The following is a 26,425-nucleotide window of genomic DNA, read 5'->3' as shown; positions in this document are numbered from 1 at the left end:
CCTAAAGGTGGGGTTATGTAAGAAATAGTTTTCAAATTTTGTTTTCTACGTAAAACTTTTGAAAATGGGGGCGCGTGACTCTTTAACCTTTCTCCTTAGTATCATACTAGACCAGAAAGAATTTTATATGTATATACTTGCTTGTTCGCCTATCTGCTATCAGCTTAGCCGGCAACTTCAGCTCAACTCTGCTGCTTTATTGAGCTCTTATTTAGTTTTTTATTGCATCTTTTGCTGGAATTTTTATTACTATGTATACCTACATATGTATGTATGGGTTTTGCTTCCATACATTTATCAGTTCTCTGCCCCTTTTTGTGCTTTTTTGTGCAAAGCGGCATACATATATACATAACACATAACAACCGAAGGCTAAGCAATTTGGTTTTGTTGTAGAACTTTTGTGTTTAGCAAACATTACGTTTGATGCCTTTCTTTCACACTCCATTTGTACGATAGCGTTCAGGGTTGGAAGTACACTATGATAGTAGTATGAGTAGTAGATTTAGTACGTTTTGCTTTGAAAGATCTAGTAATCTACCACGGCTTTGTTTTACTTATTATAAACTCCGATTCCTATCTTGAAAATTTAGTGGCAGTGTTCTTGGGGAGGGGCACACAGTTTAATGATTTTGCGCGTCCTACTCATAATCCTCAACATAAAAAGTGTCGTGGAAGTGGTGCAAATCGGAATCCACAGCTCTTTTCAAAAGGAAAGGTTTCTGGACTTAGCGAGCACGAATTCTCGGCGTGGGAGCTGCAGTCGTCGTAGGAAAACACGGGCGCTTATTGGAACTAGCGGTTGTGGTCATAGAAAGACTATTCTCCTTGCATCTTGCCATTTTAACGTGGAAGTCCCACCAAATTTTGAGAAGTCTGTTTTTGTTATATGCTCCAAGGAAGTATCCCAGAAGCTAACAGTGGTAGTGTTCCCACGTATATTAGGCCTACAACAAGTAATGTGTTTGATGTCGCAATGAGTTTACAGCATGTTAATCATAGCATGATTGGATAGTATTTGATAAGCCATACTACTCAGACCGTGAATACATCAGCTTCAGCATACTCCTAAAGCAAGTAGAGAAAGCTAAAGCGGCAACGAGAGCAACGGGTTGGACCAGCATACATATGTCGGACAGTAAACTTGAGCAACCTAAAGAGGCCGCTACTGTCGAGGAGTTGGAGGAATCCAAAACATAGCAATCATGTGGATTAAGGAGCTGAGTCCTCCTAGAAATGTGCCAAGTGCAAGAATACCTGACTTAACCTAATACTTTTTTTCTAGAGAAAGAGCATCAGATACAAAGAGAGATAGATAAAAAGAAATGAAAAATTTCTAGACAACTTCTTCGCAAAGAAAACCGCAATATTTTTTTTCTTTTCAAATCGTAGCTTAAGTTTTTACACATTTTTTTTACGTTTTCCACGATTTAAGCTTTCTTCGCTAAGGTCGGAAAATATACCTATACTGAGTTCCCGGTCTTAATGGGATAGAAGGTAATGAAAAGTTGGCAAAGGAAGGTGCAGCACTCGATGAATCGACGAACACGTCGCAAGCGGAAGAAATCAAAAGGGGCCATGAGTTGCGTATAATCCACCAAGCAGGAAAGGCGTGGCTAGAAGCGCTTGGCTGCAAAATTTCCAAGCTTATGTACCAATGCTATGATATTAGACTTACAAAGTTGAACATTCCTCAAAAGAGGGAAGACTTGAGGCTCATGAAGGGTATAATAACTGGACATAGCCTTCTGGCGCCAGTGGCTTATGAATAAAGCCTAGAGAGTAACAGCAGGTGTAGGAAGTACAGGCTGCAGGAAGAAATGTTTGAGCACCTCCTGCCTTCGAGTCCTGCGATCGCGAGTTCAAAGCCCATCTAGTAGGGGCGGCAGAGTTGCAAGGTCCTAGAAACCTTCTAGTATTTGCCAAGAGAACGGAGTTATTGTATAACGTAACACTACAGATACATTCAGTCAATAAGAGGTTTCCATTGATCGGCCAGTGCAACCTAGCTTAACACAAAGGTCTTCTACTACGTAATATTTTTCAATTTACTACGATTTGGCTCGTCGTTAGTTCTGACCCTGGTAGCGTTCATGCAAGAGTTGCATGCATATTGGTGATTTTTAATGCAATGAAATTTTGTGTTCTGTGTGTAATTTTAGAATTTTAATATTTTTATTTGGAAGTTTTTTGTATTGTTTTTATATTGTGCTTTCATTTGCTTCTCATATATTTAAACATATTTCTGTAATCGTCTTTTATCGCTGATTTATTGCTGATAATTTATTTTCAATTTGCCGGTCTGTGCTTTCGATTCCAATTTATGTATATAACTTTAGGTAAATTCTTTTCCAGAATTTCTTTTCTTTGTTTTTATAACAAAATGTAATTTTTATGAGTACGCGTAAAATTTACCTGCGGTATTATCTAAGCATGATTTATTTCATTAAGCTGTCTAGAGTTTCTTATCTGTCGTGATATAATATTTAGGATGCCGTAGCCTTATAAAATCCCTAACCTGTCAAGAGCGGTATGCAGCAACTGTCGACAGATATATTAAACCCCTTTAATAAACACAGGTGCACGACGAGGGTTTGATGCTCGTGAAACATATTTTCTCCGTCCCACAGCTCAGACAAACCTTCCGATTGAATTTAAGTATTTAAGGAACACTACTTTTGAAATCCGCTTTTAAATACGGTCTGATACCGTAGCTCTTCCAAATAAAGATTTGATCTAAGTAATTTACATTTCGAAGGCTGCTTTAAAGAGTTTGCGGTAAATTAGTTCTATCGTTGTAAGCTCGCTAAGCAAATTACAAAAAGTGATTGCCCACAAAAGAGAAACAAAAAATTAAAAAAATTAAAATATTCATACCTACTTGTTGTTTGAAAGAAAATTTTTAAATTGTTATTAGTATGCGCTACTGAGAGCTTATGATATTTTGTATGAAATGTCAAAAATATTCTCTTGATCACTATTTTCTCAAACTTTAAAAGCAAGCGAACATCATGAGCATAAGTAAAGAGCAAGTAATAATACACAACTTAACAGAACTACCGCTTATGACACTATTATTACAGTGTCCTCGATAGTATAGTGGTTAGTATCCCCGCCTGTCACGCGGGAGACCGGGGTTCAATTCCCCGTCGGGGAGCAATATATCCAATCCAATTTTTTATAATTTTCGATTAAGTTTTATATATTAACTATTTATTTTGAGTATTTCGAACCATAACGGTCAAAAGGAGTAAAGGAAAAATGTTAGTTTTTAATTGAAGTTGATAAACTACAGCTGATCAAATAAAGTTCAACGATTAACCGAATGAGAAGTAATGGATAAAACCGTTTGACAGCTCGTGCGTACATGACGAAAATGCCTTAAAATGTAGTCCAACTGCTTTCAAGCGCAGTGATTAAAAAAAAAATTCAATATAATTGTTTAGCTTTTAGAGCCGTCCAGAAAAAATAGCTTGAGGCCATAAGTCTAACATTTCAAAACAAGAAAATTTTCTGATAAAGGCGTTGCAAACCTTACAAAATACAATGAAACGAATATTTTGATTATCTATCACTTTTGATCCATGCACTTGAAAATAATTGCTTTCACTGAACCTACATTTTAACCCGATAACTTCGTTATTCAACCCAACCTGGGTTGTTTTTTGAAAGATTTTAATACAAAAACATTCCAAGTGATAACGGCATTCGAGTAGCCATATTCTTACCAGAATTTCAACTTCCTCGATAGTATAGTGGTCGGTATCCCCGACTGTTACGCGGGAGACAGGGGTTCAATTCCCTGTCGGGGAGTAACATATCTAATCTAATTTTTTATAATGTTCGATTAAGTTTACATATTAACTATTTATTTTGAGTATTTCGAACTATAACGGTCAAAAGGAGTAAAGGAAAAATGTTCGTTTTTGATTGAAGTTGATAAACTGCAGGTACTCAAATAAAGTTCAATGATAAACCGAATGAGAAGTAATGGATAAAAACGTTTGACAGCTCGTGCGGTCATTACGAAAATGTCTCAATATGTAGCCGAACGTCTTAAAAGCGCAATGATTAAAAAAATTGAATATATGTAATTGCTTAGCTTTTAGAGCCGTCTAGAAAAAATAGCTTGAAGACATAAGTCTAACATTTCAAAACAAAAAAATTTTCTGATAAAGGCAAACCTTACAAAATACAATGAAACGAACATTTTGATTATCTATCACTTTTGATCCAAGCACTTGAAAATGATTGCTTTCACTGAACATAAATTTTAACCCGATAGCTTCGTTATTCAACTCAAACTGGTTTGTTTTTTGAGAGATTTTAATACAAAAACATTCCAAGTGATAACGGCATTCGAGTAGCCATATTCTTACCAAAATTTCCACTTCCTCGATAGTATAGTGGTCGGTATCCCGGACTGTTACGCGGGAGACAGGGGTTCAATTCCCCGTCGGGGAGTAACATATCCAATCCAATTTTTTATAATTTTCGATTATTTTTATATATTAACTATTTTGAGTATTTAGAACCATAACGGTCAAAAGGAGTAAAGGAAAAATGTTCGTTTTTGATTGAAGTTGATAAACTGCAGGTACTCAAATAAAGTCCAATGATAAACCGAATGAGAAGTAATGGATAAAAACGTTTGACAGCTCGTGCGTACATGACGAAAATGTCTCAATATGTAGGCTTTAAAGCGCAATGATTAAAAAATTTAATATATGTAATTGCTTAGCTTTTAGAGCCGTCCAGAAAAAAGCTTGAAGTCAGAAGTCTAACATTTCAAAACATGAACATTTTCTGATAAGTGTATTGATAATCTTACAAAATACAATGAAACGAACACTTTGATTATCTATCATTTTTGATCCAAGCACTTGAAAATAATTGCTTTCACTGAACCAACATTTTAACCCGATAACTTCGTTATTAATCCCAAACTGGGTTATTTTTTGAAAGATCTTAATACAAAAACAGTTCAAGTGATATCGGAATTTGAGTAGCAATACTGTTACCAGAATTGCAACTTCCTCGATAGTATGGTGGTCAGTATCCCCGCCTGTCACGCGGAAGACCGGGGTTCAATTCCCCGTCGGGGAGTAATATAACCAGTAAATTTTTACTAACATTTTTATAAAACGTTGATTTTAAAATAAAAATCAACATATTTATGTAAATGTTAGGTTGGGCCGGTAACAGGCCGGTCCATTAGAACCTCACATAGACTGAATTAGTTACGTATATGTTACTTACTTACTTACTTAATTGGCGCTTAACCGTCTAAACGGTTATGGCCGTCCGACAAGGCGCGCCAGTCGCTCCTTCGCTCCGCCAACCGGCGCCAATTGGTCACACCAAGGGAGTTTAAATCGTTTTCCACCTGGTCCATAGGCGGGTTCCGATAGAAACACTTTCTTGGCCGGAGCATCATCTTTCATTCGCATAACATGGCCTAGCCAGCGCAGCCGCTGCGTTTTAATTCGCTGGACTATGTTGATGTCTGCGTATAGCTCGTACAGCTCATCATCAAATCTTCTTCGGTACTCGCCATCGCCAACGCGTAGAGGTCCATAAATCTTTCGAAGAACTTTTCTCTCGAACACTCCCAAAGCCACTTCATCTGCTGTTGTCATGGTCCATGCTTCTGCCCCATATAGCAGGACGGGTACGATAAGTGACTTGTAGAGTATGATTTTCGTTCGCCGAGAGAGGAATTTACTTTTCAATTGCCTACCTAGTCCAAACTAGCATTTATTGGCAAGATTGATTCTTCGCTGAATTTCAGTGCTGATGTTGTTGCTAGTGTTGATGCTGGTTCCCAAATAAACGAAGTCTTTTACTATTTCGAAATTATGGCTGCCAACAGTAGTGTGGTTGCCAAGGCGCGTATGCGCCGACTCTTTGCTGGATGACAGCAGGTACTTCGTTTTGTCCTCATTCACCATCAAACCCATCTTTACCGCTTTTTTTTCCAGTTTGGAGTAAGCAGAACTAACAGCGCGGGTGTTTAGGCCGATGATATCAATGTCATCAGCATATGCCAGTAATTGCACGCTTTTTTAGTATATTGTTCCAGTGCGGTTAAGTTCTGCAGCTAGTCTAATTTTCTCCAGCATCAAATTAAAGAAATCGTTTAATTTCGAACGGCTCGGAGAGGTCCTTCCCAATTCTGACTGAGCTGAAGGTGTTGCTCAACGTCATTTTGCACAGCCGTATAAGTTTTGCGAGGAAACCAAATTCAGACCAAATTCATATATATGTTACTAAGTATTATAATTGTGTTGAATAATCTCGATCTGTTAAGTTCCGTGCGTTTAAATAATGCATTTTTTTACTAATGTTAATATGTAAACAGTAATTAAAAAAATCGTTGTTCAAATAATTTCGATTACTGAGTATATCAGCTGCCGTTTCGAAAACCCCTTATTTCGGAAAACTCCCAATATCAGAAAACTTTTGTCAAACGCGCTGTCTCAGAATTTGTTTCATAAAACGTCCTTTCTAAACATGCTTTCATTACATTTTGACGTTAGATAGAATTGAGATACGGCATTATTCAACCGAATATATAAAACAAATCGTGGAATAGGGCGTTTTTTTTAAATATTCTGAGGTTGGGAATTATCGTACTGACAGTCGAGGTAGAGTGATATTCAACCTAAATGGGAAATAAATGGGCCCGACACTACAAATCTGTTATTAATTAAAAAATAAATAAATAAATACTTGGCGTGGTTTAACTCCGAGGGATGTTGGCCAATTTGCATCGTGCTCCTTTCAATTTTCCCTACAAATTGGCGGGACGGGACCCACATGTTTGATGCCGACTCCGAACGGCATCTGCAGAGGAGATGAATTTTCACTAAGAAGCTTTTAATGGCGACCCCGATTAGAAAACTTAATTTCTTTCATTGAAACAACTTTTTTCTAAATTTTTGACGTCAGTTTGCCCGGGAGGTGAGCCCAGTACCCGTAGAGTAATAGACGGAGCACGCTACCACCACACCAAGGTCACAAGCGATTATAACCTAAGTCGGCTTAAAAAATAACCAAAATTCAATACCTTACCTGTCGAATGTCATAGCAAGAATATATGCATACATGAGCTTAAAACGGTTTCTTAATAGCACATAGAAAAAATAAATTTTAATTATTAAACCTTATATTTTTGTGAAAGATTCTTAGTTCTTATAAGAATCTTTCACAAAAATATAAGGTTTAATTTTTAAAAATCGATAGTTAGGCTTCGCTTTCTGCACCTTTTTTAAATCGACTTAAGCTGTTATTACTTGCGACCAAAGAAATATCCATCGGTTTCTAGCGAGGTTAAATCCTTTGTATGCAAATTTAATTGAAGACGAATATTGTTATAAGACGATAAGACGCACTAACATAAACTCTCGGGTAGATAGCATTAAATGAAGCTGTCATATCTACCCTAATGAAAGTCTTTGTGAATTTCTTAAAGGCAATTTGACTATTCTACCTTTCCACTGATTGTTTAACCGTTCATTGTAATGAATTTGGCATGCGTATGTGTTGGGCTTAGTACTTTTTCTTTTGATGTATTGATGCGTCGGTTAAACAGGTTTTTCTTGGCAGTATGACTTGGGTTGTGCTCACACAATTTTCTACTAATGTCAGTTTATCGATATTCATCCTAACGTAGTAAGAAGCTCATTATAGACATTTAGTATTTATCGGTCCTGTGGCGCAATGGATAACGCGTCTGACTACGTATCAGAAGATTCCAGGTTCGACTCCTGGCAGGATCGTAGTATAAAGATGTCACTTTCCATTTTTTATGAAAATTTTTATTTTTATATATTTGTTATGCAAATGAAAAATTTTATTTTTTTGGATATCCAAAACATTTATTCATTCAGGTAAGTGGCTGTAATTGCATATTTTTCATGACTTGTAAGAATCTAAAACGCTAAAAAATGTTTGCCAACATCCTTTATTTATAACATATTGTCACGGATATTAGCATCCCTAAGCTATACCATCACTAAGGCGATGCTAAGCGATGTTCACGTCAATAATCAAATCATGTATACACATATATAAGGCAGCCAAGAGATGTCACACACAGATGCATTTACTTATACGCCTATGTGTGTGCGAGAGACTGTAAACTACAAACTCACATACATCTGAGAGACGCTGAAAAGTAGAAAATTGTAAACAAGTAGAAACTATATGAGAACTATAAACACTCGAAATAGTTGGTAAGTTCTGGAAATAGAAGAGCCTAGATGTATGCAGCGTAAACTATAAAAGCGGCACAAGCGAGTAAAATGTAATTCAGTTTGATTTGAGCTGTCAAGCAGTTTTGATTAAGACGATATCTAGCGAGCAATAGAAGTATTATTTTGAAAGTCAATCAGTTTGGTTATTGAGCAAGCTATTCGTTGCACAGTTTGAGTGTTATTGTGAAATACTTGAATAAAGGCCATTTTGCATTATTACATATTGGAGTTATTTATTCACCAGTTTAGTGGTTCGAACTTAGTAGAAGGGCAAATAAGAGGATTTGCAAGTAAATTCGTTACAATATTCTGATTTGTATGCTTTTTTTCTTTCTCATAGAATTCACAAGGCCTCCTATTACGAGTACGACTTTGTTTTTGGACTACCTAATTATATTTTAAGTTTTAAATTTACACCTTTTCCAACTGTATTTGTGAAAACGTCAAATGTATTTGAGAAACAGGCAAATGTATTTTAAAATACTCAAACGTATTTAAGAAATGGGCATGTGAAATTGAGAAAAGGGAAAGATATTTGAGAAAGAGCAAAATGTATTTGAGAAACGGGCAAAAGAAATTGAGAAATGGTAAAATGTATTTGAGAAATAGGCAAATTAGTTTGAGAAAAGAGCAAAGGTATTTGAAAAAATTGCTGAATAAATTGAGAAAAAGGAGATGTATTTGAGAAAATGGTAAATGTGTTTGAGAAATGGGTAAATTTATTTGAGAAAAGGGCGATCGTATTTGAGAAATTTATTAAATTAATATTTTTGTTTTTTTTTAATTCGTTTGCCCTTTTCCTAAATGCAATTGCTATTTTTCCAAAAACATTTTCACATTTTTCGAATTACATTTGCCCTTTTCTTAAAACCAACTGCGATTTTCCCAAGTTCGCTTGCCCATTTATCAAATACATTTGCCCGTTTCTCAAATATATTTGCTCATTTCATTTGAACTCTTCTCAATTTCATTTATCCATTTCTCAAATTCATTTGCCCGTTTCTTCTAACTTTGCGCTGCGCTCAAATACAGTTGGAAAAGCGTAGACTACGTTTTTATTTAATTTTAAGAATTCTAAACTTCGTGTTTTTGTTTAATAAAACTTACATTGATTTTTTCTCCGTTCTATTTATTTTTTTTTTTTTGAAGAAGGAAAAAATAAATAGAACGGAGAAAAAATCAATGTAAGTTTTATTAAACAAAAACACGAATTTTTGAATTCCTAAAATTAAATAAAAACGTAGTCTACACTTTTCCAACTGTATTTGAGCGCAGCGCAAAGTTAGAAGAAACGGGCAAATGAATTTGAGAAATGGATAAATGAAATTGAGAAGAGTTCAAATGAAATGAGCAAATATATTTGAGAAACGGGCAAATGTATTTGATAAATGGGCAAGCGAACTTGGGAAAATCGCAGTTGGTTTTAAGAAAAGGGCAAATGTAATTCGAAAAATGTAAAAATGTTTTTGGAAAAATAGCAATTGCATTTAGGAAAAGGGCAAACGAATAAAAAAAAAAACAAAAATATTAATTAAATAAATTTCTCAAATACGATCCCCCTTTTCTCAAATAAATGTACCCATTTCTCAAATACATTTACCATTTTCTCAAATACATCTCCTTTTTCTCAATTTCTTCAGCAATTTTTTCAAATACCTTTGCTCTTTTCTCAAACTAATTTGCCTATTTCTCAAATACATTTTACCATTTCTCAATTTCTTTTGCCCGTTTCTCAAATACATTTTGCTCTTTCTCAAATATCTTTCCCTTTTCTCAATTTCATATGCCCATTTCTTAAATACGTTTGAGTATTTTAAAATACATTTGCCTGTTTCTCAAATACATTTGACGTTTTCTCAAATACAGTTGGAAAATGTGTAAATATAAAGCTTAAAATATAATTAGGTAGTCCAAAAACAAAGTCGTACTCGTAATAGGAGGCCTTGTGAATTCTATGAGAAAGAAAAAAAACATACAAATCAGAATATGTTATAAATAAAGGATGTTGGTACACACTTTTTAACGTTTTAGATTCTCACAAGTCATGAAAAATATGCAATTACAGCCACTTACCTGAATCAATAAATGTTTTGGATATCCAAAAAAATAAAATTTTTCATTTGCATAACAAATATACAAAAATTTTCATAAAAAATGGAAAGTGACATCATAGATATACTACGATCCTGCCAGGAGTCGAACCTGGAATCTTCTGATCCGTAGTCAGATGCGTTATCCATTGCGCCACAGGACCGATAAATATTAAAGGTCTATAATGAGCTGATAAACTGACATTAGTAGAAAATTTTGTGAGCACAACGCAAGTCATACTGCCAAGAAAAACCTGTTTAACCGACGCATCAATCCATCAAAAGAAAAAGTACTAAGCCCAACACATACGCATGCCAAATTCATTACAATGAACGGTTAAACAATCAGTGGAAAGGTAGAATAGTCAAATTGCCTTTAAGAAATTCACAAAGACTTTCATTAGGGTAGATATGACAGCTCCATTTAATGCTATCTACCCGAGAGTTTATAACAATAGAGTCTTATAACAATATTCGTCTTCAATTAAATTTGCATACAAAGGATTTAACCTCGCTAGAAACCGATCGATATTTCTTTGGTCGCAAGTAATAACAGCTTAAGTCGATTTAAAAAAGGTGCAGAAAGCGAAGCCTAACTATCGATTTTTAAAAATTAAACCAATTTGTAGGGAAAATTGAAAGGAGCACGATGCAAATTGGCCAACATCCCTTGGAGTTAAACCACGCCAAGTATTTATTTATTTATTTTTTAATTAATAACAGATTTGTAGTGTCGGGCCCATTTATTTCCCATTTTGGTTGAATATCACTCTACCTCGACTGTCAGTACGATAATTCCCAACCTCAGAATATTTTTAAAAAATGCCCTATTCCACGATTTGTTTTATATATTCGGTTGAAGAATGCCGTATCTCAATTCTATCTAACGTCAAAATGTAATGAAAGCATGTTCAGAAAGGACGTTTTATAAAACAAATTCTGAGACAGCGCGTTTGACAAAAGTTTTCTGATATTGGGAGTTTTCCGAAATAAGGGGTTTTCGAAACGGCAGCTGATATACTCAGTAATCGAAATTATTTGAACAACGATTTTTTTAATTACTGTTTACATATTAACATTAGTAAAAAATGCATTATTTAAACGCACGGAACTTAACAGATCGAGATTATTCAACACAATTATAATACTTAGTAACATATATATGAATTTGGTCTGAATTTGGTTTCCCCGCAAAACTTATACGGCTGTGCAAAATGACGTTGAGCAACACCTTCAGCTCAGTCAGAATTAGGAAGGACCTCTCCGAGACGTTCGAAATTAAACGAGGTTTCAGACAGGGTGACCCCCTATCGTGCGATTTCTTTAATTTGATGCTGGAGAAAATTATACTAGCTGCAGAACTTAACCGCACTGGAACAATATACTATAAAAGCGTGCAATTACTGGCATATGCTGATGACATTGGAAAAAGAAGCGGTAAAGATGGGTTTGATGTTGAATGAGGACAAAACGAAGTACCTGCTGTCATCCAGCAAAGAGTCGGCGCATACGCGCCTTGGCAACCACGCTACTGTTGGCAGCCATAATTTCGAAATTGTAAAAGACTTCGTTTATTTGGGAACCAGCATCAACACTAGCAACAACATCAGCACTGAAATTCAGCGAAGAATCAATCTTGCCAATAAATGCTAGTTTGGACTAGGTAGGCAATTGAAAAGTAAATTCCTCTCTCGGCGAACGAAAATCATACTCTACAAGTCACTTATCGTACCCGTCCTACTATATGGGGCAGAAGCATGGACCATGACAACAGCAGATGAAGCGGCTTTGGGAGTGTTCGAGAGAAAAGTTCTTCGAAAGATTTATGGACCTCTACGCGTTGGCGATGGCAAGTACCGAAGAAGATTTGATGATGAGCTGTACGAGCTATACGCAGACATCAACATAGTCCAGCGAATTAAAACGCAGCGGCTGCGCTGGCTAGGCCATGTTATGCGAATGAAAGATGATGCTCCGGCCAAGAAAGTGTTTCTATCGGAACCCGCCTATGGACCAGGTGGAAAACGATTTAAACTCCCTTGGTGTGACCAATTGGCGCCGGTTGGCGGAGCGAAGGAGCGACTGGCGCGCCTTGTCGGACGGCCATAACCGTTTAGACGGTTAAGCGCCAATTAAGTAAGTAAGTAAGTAACATATACGTAACTCATTCAGTCTATGTGAGGTTCTAATGGACCGGCCTGTTACCGGCCCAACCTAACATTTACATAAATATGTTGATTTTTATTTTAAAATCAACGTTTTATAAAAATGTTAGTAAAAATTTACTGGTTATATTACTCCCCGACGGGGAATTGAACCCCGGTCTTCCGCGTGACAGGCGGGGATACTGACCACCATACTATCGAGGAAGTTGCAATTCTGGTAACAGTATTGCTACTCAAATTCCGATATCACTTGAACTGTTTTTGTATTAAGATCTTTCAAAAAATAACCCAGTTTGGGATTAATAACGAAGTTATCGGGTTAAAATGTTGGTTCAGTGAAAGCAATTATTTTCAAGTGCTTGGATCAAAAATGATAGATAATCAAAGTGTTCGTTTCATTGTATTTTGTAAGATTATCAATACACTTATCAGAAAATGTTCATATTTTGAAATGTTAGACTCATGACTTCAAGCTTTTTTTCTGGACGGCTCTAAAAGCTAAGCAATTACATATATTAAATTTTTTAATCATTGCGCTTTAAAGCCTACATATTGAGACATTTTCGTCATGTACGCACGAGCTGTCAAACGTTTTTATCCATTACTTCTCATTCGGTTTATCATTGGACTTTATTTGAGTACCTGCAGTTTATCAACTTCAATCAAAAACGAACATTTTTCCTTTACTCCTTTTGACCGTTATGGTTCGAAATACTCAAAATAGTTAATATATAAAAATAATCGAAAATTATAAAAAATTGGATTGGATATGTTACTCCCCGACGGGGAATTGAACCCCTGTCTCCCGCGTAACAGTCCAGGATACCGACCACTATACTATCGAGGAAGTGGAAATTCTGGTAAGAATATGGCTACTCGAATGCCGTTATCACTTGGAATGTTTTTGTAATAAAATCTTTCAAAAAACAAACCAGTTTGAGTTGAATAACGAAGTTATCGGGTTAAAATTTAGGTTCAGTGAAAGCAATTATTTTAAAGTGCATGGATCAAAAGTGATAGATAATCAAAATGTTCGTTTCATTGTATTTTGTAAGGTTTGCAACGCCTTTATCAAAAAATTTTCTTGTTTTGAAATGTTAGACTTATGGCCTCAAGCTATTTTTTCTAGACGGCTCTAAAAGCTTAGCAATTACATATATTCAATTTTTTTAATCATTGCGCTTTTAAGACGTTCGGCTACATATTGAGACATTTTCGTAATGACCGCACGAGCTGTCAAACGTTTTTACCCATTACTTCTCATTCGGTTTATCATTGAACTTTATTTGAGTACCTGCAGTTTATCAACTTCAATCAAAAACGAACATTTTTCCTTTACTCCTTTTGACCGTTTAGTTCGAAATACTCAAAATAAATAGTTAATATGTAAACTTAATCGAACATTATAAAAAATTGGATTGGATATGTTACTCCCCGACGGGGAATTGAACCCCTGTCTCCCGCGTAACAGTCGGGGATACCGACCACTATACTATCGAGGAAGTTGAAATTCTGGTAAGAATATGGCTACTCGAATGCCGTTATCACTTGGAATGTTTTTGTATTAAAATCTTTCAAAAAACAACCCAGTTTGGGTTGAATAACGAAGTTATAGGGTTAAAATGTAGGTTCAGTGAAAGCAATTATTTTCAAGTGCATGGATCAAAAGTGATAGATAATCAAAATATTCGTTTCATTGTATTTTGTAAGGTTTGCAACGCCTTTATCAAAAAATTTTCTTGTTTTGAAAACGAGCATCTCAATATATGTTTGTAGCCAAGTTAGGAAAATGGAGCCTACAAGTTTGAAGGAAAAATATACTAAAAGAGATGCGAATTGCGCGCACAATGAGAAACGCGAACATAGGTTGGTAGTTGATTTTGGGTGGGGAAAGATTTTCCCGTTGTCCTCATACAAATCTGTGTTACATGTAGTTAGTTTTCTAGTAGATGCCGGTTCAAATGTAGTCTGTTGCAACCTATCGAGACTTGCTGCATGCCCGGTGTAAGGAAAATCGTACTTACACTAACTGACATATAAACACATTCGTTATATTATAATGAGAGTAGAGGAAAATCAATGAATAAGGGGGATACTAAGCTCGAAAGTAAACCAATATAGTTTTAAATGAGGGTAGAGGTTGTTACATCTTAACTGAACTAAAGGCAAATCCTTAGCGCGTCTACCCACAAGGGAAGACCAGTGAAGATATTTAGTATCTGGAACAGTCAGTCCTCTATCAGAGAGAAGGAAAACTATTGCAGCACATCTGACATCTCTATCGTTAATGAAGGTCTAATTAAATGCGCATATTGGCACACTTTCATCAGACATCTACATTGCCTTACTTTGCTTAATCGAGCGTTCGGTTGAATTTATGTTAGGTCATACTTTGCTGCAATCGGGTATCTTAGCGGGAACACCCAATCAAGTAGACCAGGATGGAACCCTGAACTCCATAATAAGAACTTACATGTGGAAAGCATTCGCCTAGTAAACAACACAGTTAAACTCCTGGCAACGATTAGCGAGCTTATGGTAACCGCGCTTTGCGGTACTAAGCGATGGGCAGGACAAAACAAGCTGGGTGTAAATCCAATAAAAACGGTGCTTGTCCTCTTCACAAGAAAAACAAAAAACTTACCGAGGGTAATAGCACATTGGGTAAATAGCACATTGACCAATCTCTCCCCTGAAGCCAAATAACTCGATGTGATTCTTGACTCCAAATTCAGCTGGAAAAATAATGGTGAGGAGAGATTAAAAAACCAGCATACCACACATGCAAAAGGGCTTTCGAGAGGAAAGGAGAATTCTACCGATACTAACGTGTGGATCTCTTGTCTGATGGAAGGCGCTAGACAAATAGAGCGATCATTACAGAGTTTGGAAGGTGCAAAGGCTAACATGCCTCACAATGTCAGGCGCAGTGAGCAGCACACCTCAGGAAAGGTTAAACGTAATCATTCACTTGATGCCTCCACAAGTGTTCGTGCAGTAATTGGCCGCGAAAAAGAGAATCCAACATGTGGCCATCAACCAAATACGGGCACGCGACGATATTAGATGACATGGCAAGGATGGGATTAAACGGGATCATAGCTTACCTAACGTCCGACACCGAACATATTGGTAATGATTTTTGTCGACAGCCAGGCCGCCTTCAAGGTATTAGAATTCAACGTGATAAAGTCGGATATCGTGCGAAGATGGCGAGTGAACCTCACTGGCGTCCATAAGGCATCTAAATGTCCCCTTTTCTTGGTCCCAGGGCGGATAGCTCCGTTCAACTACCACTGCATTATCTCCTGAGGAATAGCGAGGAATATAAGCTTAGGGCAACATACATACCAACAAGCTTCCTCTGAAGAAGCTGTTAGAAGAAGACCGAAAAGGAATCGATTCATCACTTTCTCTGCTGATGTCCAGGACTACAAACAAGATGACTCAGATTTCAGAACGCACGGCTTATCGATAGTTTGATAGAGGTTGGGCAGGTGGATCTTTCGCTCCTACTTAAGTTCATCAGAGAAAGCAAGTAGTTTGTTGAGGGTTACAAGGAAGTAATCTGATTGGCGGAATGTGTCGCCACTCGGCACTCACTGAGGCCATCTACGATAGACCCAACCTAACGCAAAAGTGGGGCAGGATCATTATGTGACCTTTAATAACTGTCATGTTATCAAGATGTCCAATCCAGAAAAAACACAACGACGAGATGTAGTTCCATTGGTGAATTCATCCTGCTCACTTTGATTTTAAGAACCCAAAGTCTAGTTGACACAAAGACAGAAAAATAATGATGAACTTTTTGGCATCGTCAGACACACCAAAACTTCCAAATAAAAAGCCGCAAATGGTATTTTAATGCTAATGATGCTTTAACATTTTGATGCCAAGGAAGCAAGCTATCGAAGAAAGATCACCAACCGGTTCGTGTCCACCTTTATTATACCCAAAATCTGGAAACATGAAACTGTGGTCGTCCGATTCAAACCTGTGAAACCAGCTAGTCAAGGAGATTCATATCGACAGACATCTTATCTTTTACTAATAGTAAAGACACCAAAGGGTAGGGAGCTTAGAATATTCCCGCGGTAGGCACACCTGTCGTAAGCGAAGAACTCGCAGACCCAAAGGTTCGTCTGGTAAAAAAAAAGCTGGTCATGCGAAAGTCGGGCGACGGTACTGGGTTTCAACCCGTCTAAAGACTGTCAGTAACATCAAAGGCTGGGTACACGAGATACTCCGGATAGTAGTTTAAGGCGCTATCTCCGGAGCGTATCGGCTCTATATCCGGTAAAATACGATAGCGTCGATATACATCAAAAGCACCTCCGAATACCTACGCTTAGTGCTTTAATAGCTACTAAGCCAAAATGATGAGCGATTCTATAGTTAATAAATGTGTACCTAGCTCGTAATACTCCCGTCAGACAATGTCTATTTAGTACTTCAAATAGCGCAGCTAGCGAGAGTCAAATAAAATTTCTTGAGAACTTGTTTCTATTTGCCGCAATGCTGCGTCATTTTCTTTCCTCGACAGTGTCACTTTGGTCAGTGCAGTGGTCTTCCTCAATATGTTGTCGACAGCGCTATTTCAGCAAGTGGCATTGCGATCCGAAATCCACACCATTTCCATGGTGCAGAGTAGGGAAAATTAGGTTAGTCCCTGACAACGCTATTTTTGTGGAGCCATTACTACCTTGAAGGCTTCAATCATTGGCTGAACAAAGTTTTTATAGGGAAGGTAACGAGCTACCTTCGTTAGAGCCGTTAGTTTAACCTGAAATATGCCATTTATGTAGCTCAGACCAACTGCGTTAATGGTATGGACTTAGGGTCTTCAGTTTTGACGATTGTCACTAATTTCTCTGTGGGATTCGTATAGGAAACTTACTCTCGCGAACAAACTGGTGGCTGATACACATCTTTGGTTCACAATTGAGGTTCTAGTGTACCAAAAGCCGACACAGCTTCAGATAGTGATTACATTCATTCTGATTGCATTGCCACTTGCCTGGAGCTTTCCATACGCGTTTGTTGGAAGAAGTTTGAGTCAATACAGCAATTCCCCCATTCTCAGGTTTGTAAAATACTTACGATTCGCTACGTTCATGTTTGTAAGCAAAACAAGTAGACGAAAAGAAGTAAGTGGACATTAAAAGCAGAAAAAAAAAGCAGAAGAAGAAGAGAAATACAAAAAATACAAAACCGCAAAACAATCAAAAAAGAAAACAATAATGACACAACAAGTTAGAATAAGTTTTGGAAAGGCCTACAGACCGACTAGCCCGGGAATGCTGATGCAGCGACAATGCAAAACATTGCATTGGATTTGATTCAAACAAACTTTTATCCAATAAAAACCAAAGGTGTAGTGCAATATTTAATGTAGGAGGGTGCCATTTTACTTGAAAGCTATTTTACTCTTCTTAGTAGGCCAGCGGAAGGATGAAATCCAGCAAAGAATCACCCCTGCCAATAAATGCTACTGTGGACTGAGAAGGCAATTGAAAGTAGTAAAGTCCTCGCTTGGCAAACCAAAATCATGCTTTATAAGTCAGTTATCGTATCCGTCCTCCTATGTATATGGTCCAGAAGCATGGATGATGACAACATCAGATGAAGCGGTTCTGGCAGAAGAAGAAGGCCTCTGCAAATATTTGCTTTGCCTTAAACAAGGCGGAATGTATATAGGTATACCTTGCTCAGGAGCCGTTACTAAGGAGTAAAGGAAACGAAAATTCCGGACTTAGGACGCAATAAAACAGTTTAAAAATACAATAGCATGGTGCATGCAGAGGCAGGTAGACCGATATCCTGCGTATTTGTTATAAGAGAAATTGAAACATTTCATCTGAACGCTAGAGGTGCGTACTCTTTGCTTTTATTCTAAGCGAGGTTCTATGAATCTGTTAAAGGCGCGAATACCATACTTTTGTTACTTTAATAAGGAAAGCGGGTTTGGACCTGACTCTTCTCCCTAGACATCTGGTCTGCGGTATATCGCCCTGGAATGTTCGCGCTGATCATTCCTTCTCTGATTTAGGAATTCTGTATCAGCTTCTGACTGAATCACCTGCGGTGGGAGAGATGTTATACGAAACTGCTATGGATGCCATGGTGGATAAGTTCTGGCTTGTTATGGTGCTTTTCATTACTCCTTCCCACTGAAAACTCATATGGTTAGGTGAAAACTTCCTTAGTGGACAGAGAGGCTTAGAGCAGGCGGCTGTTTAATAAGGCCAAGAAGAGTAAACTACAATTAAAATATGAGATTACGAGTGCCAAACGGGACTGCTGGGTAAGCTTCTGGGAAAACATGGAAGGGTATACCGTATCCACGAGACTCAGAAAGATCTTCTCGAGTTACCAGCGGTGACGAATCCGTAGGATTTCGAATGGGCACATATTTTTCAGATTTCTCAGTTGCCATCTAAAGTCCCCTTTGTGGATTGCCAGCTAGCATATGCCATTAACTGTTTTAAGCCGTACAATTCTCTGGTGTCGACTGGAGTAATTTCTGCACAAATTCAGAGATCATTGGAGGTTTCTTGCAGCTGGCTGGCTACCATTTATGCTAACTGTCTGGGGTTGAATTCGGTCACCTTCATTCTATTGCGAGTGTCGGGCTTGCAGAAATGACTTTTTAAGTCCCTGGGAGGCGGGGCATCTTCAATCAAGTGTCTGTTCGTATGACCAACTTTCTCAGTATTTAAGAGATAAGGCAAACTGCTTCTCATCAGTAATATGAGATACGGAAAGTGCTAGTTGCAGGAAGAAACGGTAGAGAACATTGTGCATTCGTGTCCTGCGATCTGAGTTCAAGGCTTCAGAGGGCGCAGAGTTGCTAGTTCTCGAGGCAGCAATTAAGATAGGTCCTAGGAAACTGCGATTGGTCGCGAAACAAATTGTGGTAGAACATTCAATCTAGGTAAAGGCTTTATTGAGCGGCCAGTTCAACCTGACCTAAATGTGGGGTTATCTAAGAAATAGTTTTCAAATTTTGTTTTCTACGTAAAACTTTTGAAAATGGGGGCGCGTGACTCTTTAACCTTTCTCCTTAGTATCATACTAGACCAGAAAGAATTTTATATGTATATACTTGCTTGTTCGCCTATCTGCTATCAGCTTAGCCGGCAACTTCAGCTCAGCTCTGCTGCTTTATTGATCTCTTATTTAATTTTTTTATTGCATCTTTTGCTGGAATTTTTATTGCTATGTATACCTACATATGTATGTATGGGTTTTGTTTCCGTACATTTATCAGTTCTCTGCGCTTTTTTGTGCTTTTTTTGTGCAAAGCGGCATACATATATACATAACACATAACAACCGAAGGCTAAGCAATTTGGTTTTGTTGTAGAACTTTTGTGTTTAGCAAACATTACGTTTGGTGCCTTTCTGGCTCCCTTTCGCTCCTGTTTCTCCAATCTTTCACACTCCATTTGTACGACAGCGTTCAGGGTTGGAAGTACACTATGATAGTAGTACGAGTAGTAGATTTAGTACGTTTTGCTTTGAAAGATCTAGTAATCTACCACGGCTTTGTTTTACTTATTATAAACTCCGATTCCTATCTTGAAAATTTAGTGGCAGTGTTCTTGGGTAGGGGCACACAGTTTAATGATTTTGCGCGTCATACTCATAATCTTCAACATAAAAAGTGTCGTTGGACGATCCTCTTGTGGAAGTGGTGCCAAATCAGAATCCACAGCTCTTTTCAACAGGAAAGGTTTCTGGACTTAGCGAGCACGAATTCTCGGCGTGGGAGCTGCAGTCGTCGTAGGGAAACACGGGCGCTTATTGGAACTAGCGGTTGTGGTCATAGAAAGACTATTCTCCTTGCATCTTGCTATATTAACGTGGAAGTCCCACCAAATTTTGAGAAGACAGTGGTAGTGTTCCCACGTATATTAGGCCTACAACAAGTAATGTGTTTGATGTCACAATGAGTTTACAGCATGTTAATCATGCATGATTGGATAGTCTTTGATAAGCCATACTACTCAGACCGTGCATCCATCAGCTTCAGCATACCCCTAAAGCAAGTAGAGAAAGCTAAAGCGGCAACGAGAGCAACGGGTTGGACCAGCATACATATATCGGACAGTAAACATGAGCAACCTAAAGAGGCCGCTACTGTCGAGGAGTTGGAGGAATCCAAAACATAGCCATCATGTGGATTAAGGAGCTGAGTCCTCCTAGAAATGTGCCAAGTGCAAGAATACCTGACTTAACCTAATACTTTTTTTCTAGAGAAAGAGCATCAGAGACAAAGAGAGATAGATAAAAAGAAATGAAAAATTTCTAGACAACTTCTTCGCAAAGAAAACCACAATATTTTTTTTCTTTTCAAATCGTAGCTTAAGTTTTTACACATTTTTTTTACGTTTTCCACGATTTAAGCTTACTTCGCTAAGGTCGGAAAATATACCTATACTGAGTTCCCGGTCTTAAAGGGATAGAAGGTAATGAAAAGTTGGCAAAGGTAGGTGCAGCACTCGATGAATCGACGAACACGTCGCAAGCGGAAGAAATCAAAAGGGGCCATGAGTTGCGTATAATCCGCCAAGCAGGAAAGGCGTGGCTAGAAGCGCTTGGCTGCAAAATTTCCAAGCTTATGTACAAATCCTATGATATTAGACTTACAAAGTTGAACATACCTCAAAAGAGGGAAGACTTGAGGCTCATGAAGGGTATAATAACTGGACATAGCCTTCTGGCGCCAGTGGCTTATGAATAAAGCCTCGAGAGTAACAGCAGGTGTAGGAAGTACAGGCTGCAGGAAGAAATGTTTGAGCACCTCCTGCCTTCGAGTCCTGCGATCGCGAGTTCAAAGCCCATCTAGTAGGGGCGGCAGAGTTGCAAGGTCCCAGAAAACTTCTAGTATTTGCCAAGAGAACGGAGTTATTGTATAACGTAACACTGCGGATACATTCAGTCAATAAGAGGTTTCCATTGATCGGCCAGTGCAACCTAGCCTAATACTATGTTCAAACAGAAAAATAAATTGACACAATTTCGATTTAAATTGAGTGGTGTTCATACAACTTAATTTAGCTTATACAATAGTAATTTGATATCTGGTTGGCTCATCTCTACAGTAACAACATGTCTTTGTTGAGACTGTCAAAATATGCGTGTTGGTATTAGGTGAATGGAATGGAATGAAAACATAAAACTTTGATATTTTTGTGTGTTGTAAGAAAATGTGTTCAATGTTTTGGTTTCATTTTGAGTTTGCCATCTTCTTTTGACAATCCCTACTCCAGAGAAATGAAAGACATAAAATCAGCTGATGAGATGAGCCAACCATGTAGTTCAGCCATGCGTAACTGACGTTTAAATATACTCAATAAACACACTTTACAATGTTGCATTTGCAGTTTGAAACAATTTATTACGCAATTTTTTTTAAATTGGCAATTTATTATTACAATTTATTATATGACAAATTGCGTAATAAATTGCCCAAATGGTATAAATTGCCAATTTTGTGTGTGTTTGACCCTAGTATAACACAAAGGTCTTCTACTACGTAATATTTTTCAATTTACTACGATTTGGCTCTTCGTTAGTTCTGACCCTGGTAGCGTTCATGCAAGAGTTGCATGCATATTGGTGATATTTAATGCAATGAAATTTTGTGTTCTGTGTGTAATTTTAGAATTTTAATATTTTTATTTGGAAGTTTTTTGTATTGTTTTTATATTGTGCTTTCATTTGCTTCTCATATATTTAAACATATTTCTGTAATAGTCTTGTATCGCTGATTTATTGCTTATAATTTATTTTCAATTTGCCGGTCTGTGCTTTCAATTCCAATTTATGTATATAACTTTAGGTAAATTCTTTTCCAGAATTTCTTTTCTTTGTTTTTATAACAAAATGTAATTTTTATGAGTACGCGTTAAATTTACCTGCGGTATTATCTAAGCATGATTTATTTCATTAAGCTGTCTAGAGTTTCTTATCTGTCGTGATATAATATTTAGGATGCCGTAGCCTTATAAAATCCCTAACCTGTCAAGAGCGGTATGCAGCAACTGTCGACAGATATATTAAACCCCTTTAATAAACACAGGTGCACGACGAGGGTTTGATGCTCGTGAAACATATTTTCTCCGTCCCACAGCTCAGACAAACCTTCCGATTGAATTTAAGTATTTAAGGAACACTACTTTTGAAATCCGCTTTTAAATACGGTCTGATACCGTAGCTCTTCCAAATAAGGATTTGATCTAAGTAATTTACATTTCGAAGGCTGCTTTAAAGAGTTTGCGGTAAATTAATTCTATCGTTGTAAGCTCGCTAAGCAAATTACAAAAAGTGATTGCCCACAAAAGAGAAACAAAAAATTAAAAAAATTAAAATATTCATACCTACTTGTTGTTTGAAAGAAAATTTTTAAATTGTTATTAGTATGCGCTACTGAGAGCTTATGATATTTTGTATGAAATGTCAAAAATATTCTCTTGATCACTATTTTCTCAAACTTTAAAAGCAAGCGAACATCATGAGCATAAGTAAAGAGCAAGTAATAATACACAACTTAACAGAACTACCGCTTATGACACTATTATTACAGTGTCCTCGATAGTATAGTGGTTAGTATCCCCGCCTGTCACGCGGGAGACCGGGGTTCAATTCCCCGTCGGGGAGTAATATAACCAATCCTTTAATTTTTATAAATTTTTATTTAAGCTTTATATATTAATTATTTATTTGAGCATTTCGAACCATAACGGGGAAAAGGGGTAGACGAAAATTTTTCGTGTTTGATTGGAGTTGATAAACTGCAGCTGATCAAATAAAGTTCAACGATTAACCGAATGAGAAGTAACGGATAAATACGTTGGAATGTTCATGCGTACATGGCGGATATGCCCCAAAATGTAGTCCAACGGCTTTAAAGCGCAGTGATTAAAAAAAAAATTCAATATAATTGTTTAGCTTTTAGAGCCGTCCAAAAAAAAATAGCCATAAGTCTAACATTTCAAAACAAAAAAATTTTCTGATAAAGGCGTTGCAAACCTTACAAAATACAATGACACCAACATTTTGATTATCTATCACTTTTGATCCAAGCACTTGAAAATAATTGCTTTCACTGAACCTAAATTTTAACCCGATAACTTCGTTATTCAACTCAAACTGGTTTGTTTTTTGAAAGATTTTAATACAAAAACATTCCAAGTGATAACGGCATTCGAGTAGCCATATTCTTACCAGAATTTCCACTTCCTCGATAGTATAGTGGTCGGTATCCCGGACTGTTACGCGGGAGACAAGGGTTCAATTCCCCGTCGGGGAGTCCAATATCGGGTCCGTCGGGGATATCCAATCCAATTTTTTATAATTTTCGATTATTTTTATATAATAACTATTTTGAGTATTTCGAACCATAACGGTCAAAAGGAGTAAAGGAAAAATGTTCGTTTTGGATTGAAGTTGATAAACTGCAGGTACTCAAATAAAGTCCAATGATAAACCGAATGAGAAGTAATGGATAAAAACGTTTGACAGCTCGTGCCTACATGACGAAAATGTCTCAATATGTAGGCTTTAAAGCGCAATGATTAAAAAATTTAATATATGTAATTGCTTAGCTTTTAGAGCCGTCCAGAAATAAAGCTTGAAGTCATAAGTCTAACATTTCAAAACATGAACATTTTCTGATAAGTGTATTGATAATCTTACAAAATACAATGAAACGAACACTTTGATTATCTATCATTTTTGATCCAAGCACTTGAAAATAATTTCTTTCACTGAACCAACATTTTAACCCAATAACTTCGTTATTCATCCCAAACTGGGTTATTTTTTGAAAGATCTTAATACAAAAACAGTTCAAGTGATATCGGAATTTGAGTAGCAATACTGTTACCAGAATTGCAACTTCCTCGATAGTATGGTGGTCAGTATCCCCGCCTGTCACGCGGAAGACCGGGGTTCAATTCCCCGTCGGGGAGTAATATAACCAGTAAATTTTTACTAACATTTTTATAAAACGTTGATTTTAAAATAAAAATCAACATATTTATGTAAATGTTAGGTTGGGTTTAGCAGGCCGGTCCATTAGAACCTCACATAGACTGAATGAGTTACGTATATGTTACTTACTTACTTACTTAATTGGCGCTTAACCGTCTAAACGGTTATGGCCGTCCGACAAGGCGCGCCAGTCGCTCCTTCGCTCCGCCAACCGGCGCCAATTGGTCACACCAAGGGAGTTTAAATCGTTTTCCACCTGGTCCATAGGCGGGTTCCGATAGAAACACTTTCTTGGACGGAGCATCATCTTTCATTCGCATAACATGGCCTAGCCAGCGCAGCCGCTGCGTTTTAATTCGCTGGACTATGTTGATGTCTGCGTATAGCTCGTACAGCTCATCATCAAATCTTCTTCGGTACTCGCCATCGCCAACGCGTAGAGGTCCATAAATCTTTCGAAGAACTTTTCTCTCGAACACTCCCAAAGCCACTTCATCTGCTGTTGTCATGGTCCATGCTTCTGCCCCATATAGCAGGACGGGTACGATAAGTGACTTGTAGAGTATGATTTTCGTTCGCCGAGAGAGGAATTTACTTTTCAATTGCCTACCTAGTCCAAACTAGCATTTACTGGCAAGATTGATTCTTCGCTGAATTTCAGTGCTGATGTTGCTAGTGTTAATGCTGGTTCCCAATAAACGAAGTCTTTTACTATTTCGAAATTATGGCTGCCAACAGTAGCGTGGTTGCCAAGGCGCGTATGCGCCGACTCTTTGCTGGATGACAGCAGGTACTTCGTTTTGTCCTCATTCACCATCAAACCCATCTTTACCGCTTCTTTTTCCAGTTTGGAGTAAGCAGAACTAACAGCGCGGGTGTTTAGGCCGATGATATCAATGTCATCAGCATATGCCAGTAATTGCACGCTTTTATAGTATATTGTTCCAGTGCGGTTAAGTTCTGCAGCTAGTATAATTTTCTCCAGCATCAAATTAAAGAAATCGCACGATAGGGGGTCACCCTGTCTGAAACCTCGTTTAATTTCGAACGTCTCGGAGAGGTCCTTCCTAATTCTGACTGAGCTGAAGGTGTTGCTCAACGTCATTTTGCACAGCCGTATAAGTTTTGCGGGGAAACCAAATTCAGACCAAATTCATATATATGTTACTAAGTATTATAATTGTGTTGAATAATCTCGATCTGTTAAGTTCCGTGCGTTTAAATAATGCATTTTTTTACTAATGTTAATATGTAAACAGTAATTAAAAAAATCGTTGTTCAAATAATTTCGATTACTGAGTATATCAGCTGCCGTTTCGAAAACCCCTTATTTCGGAAAACTCCCAATATCAGAAAACTTTTGTCAAACGCGCTGTCTCAGAATTTGTTTTATAAAACGTCCTTTCTAAACATGCTTTCATTACATTTTGACGTTAGATAGAATTGAGATACGGCATTCTTCAACCGAATATATAAAACAAATCGTGGAATAGGGCGTTTTTTAAAAATATTCTGAGGTTGGGAATTATCGTACTGACAGTCGAGGTAGAGTGATATTCAACCTAAATGGGAAATAAATGGGCCCGACACTACAAATCTGTTATTAATTAAAAAATAAATAAATAAATACTTGGCGTGGTTTAACTTCGAGGGATGTTGGCCAATTTGCATCGTGCTCCTTTCAATTTTCCCTACAAATTGGCGGGACGGGACCCACATGTTGGATGCCGACTCCGAACGGCATCTGCAGAGGAGATGAATTTTCACTAAGAAGCTTTTAATGGCGACCCCGATTAGAAAACTTAATTTTTTTCATTGAAACAACTTTTTTCTAAATTTTTGACGTCAGTTTGCCCGGGAGGTGAGCCCAGTACCCGTAGAGTAATAGACGGAGCACGCTACCACCACA

At 37.4% G+C, this 26,425-nt stretch overlaps 4 non-coding genes across 4 annotated transcripts; 3 read left to right on the top strand and 1 right to left on the bottom strand.

Moving 5' to 3' along the window:
* Nucleotides 1-3,085: 3,085 nt before the first annotated feature.
* TRNAD-GUC (transfer RNA aspartic acid (anticodon GUC)) lies at nt 3,086-3,157 on the top strand. The gene has a single exon. It is a non-coding gene; the product is annotated as a tRNA-Asp (tRNA).
* A 4,551-nt stretch (nt 3,158-7,708) lies between these two features.
* On the top strand, nt 7,709-7,781 carry TRNAR-ACG (transfer RNA arginine (anticodon ACG)). Its single transcript has one exon. It is a non-coding gene; the product is annotated as a tRNA-Arg (tRNA).
* Nucleotides 7,782-10,439: 2,658 nt separating this feature from the next.
* TRNAR-ACG (transfer RNA arginine (anticodon ACG)) lies at nt 10,440-10,512 on the bottom strand. Its single transcript has one exon. It is a non-coding gene; the product is annotated as a tRNA-Arg (tRNA).
* A 12,597-nt stretch (nt 10,513-23,109) lies between these two features.
* Nucleotides 23,110-23,181, top strand: TRNAD-GUC (transfer RNA aspartic acid (anticodon GUC)). The gene has a single exon. It is a non-coding gene; the product is annotated as a tRNA-Asp (tRNA).
* Nucleotides 23,182-26,425: the final 3,244 nt, after the last annotated feature.

Source organism: Eurosta solidaginis, chromosome 3 (genome assembly GCF_040869045.1).
Source record: "Eurosta solidaginis isolate ZX-2024a chromosome 3, ASM4086904v1, whole genome shotgun sequence".
NCBI lineage: Eukaryota > Metazoa > Arthropoda > Insecta > Diptera > Tephritidae > Eurosta > Eurosta solidaginis.
The sequence above is the reverse complement of the archived record's forward strand: the minus strand, read 5'-3'. Positions and strand labels throughout refer to the sequence as shown.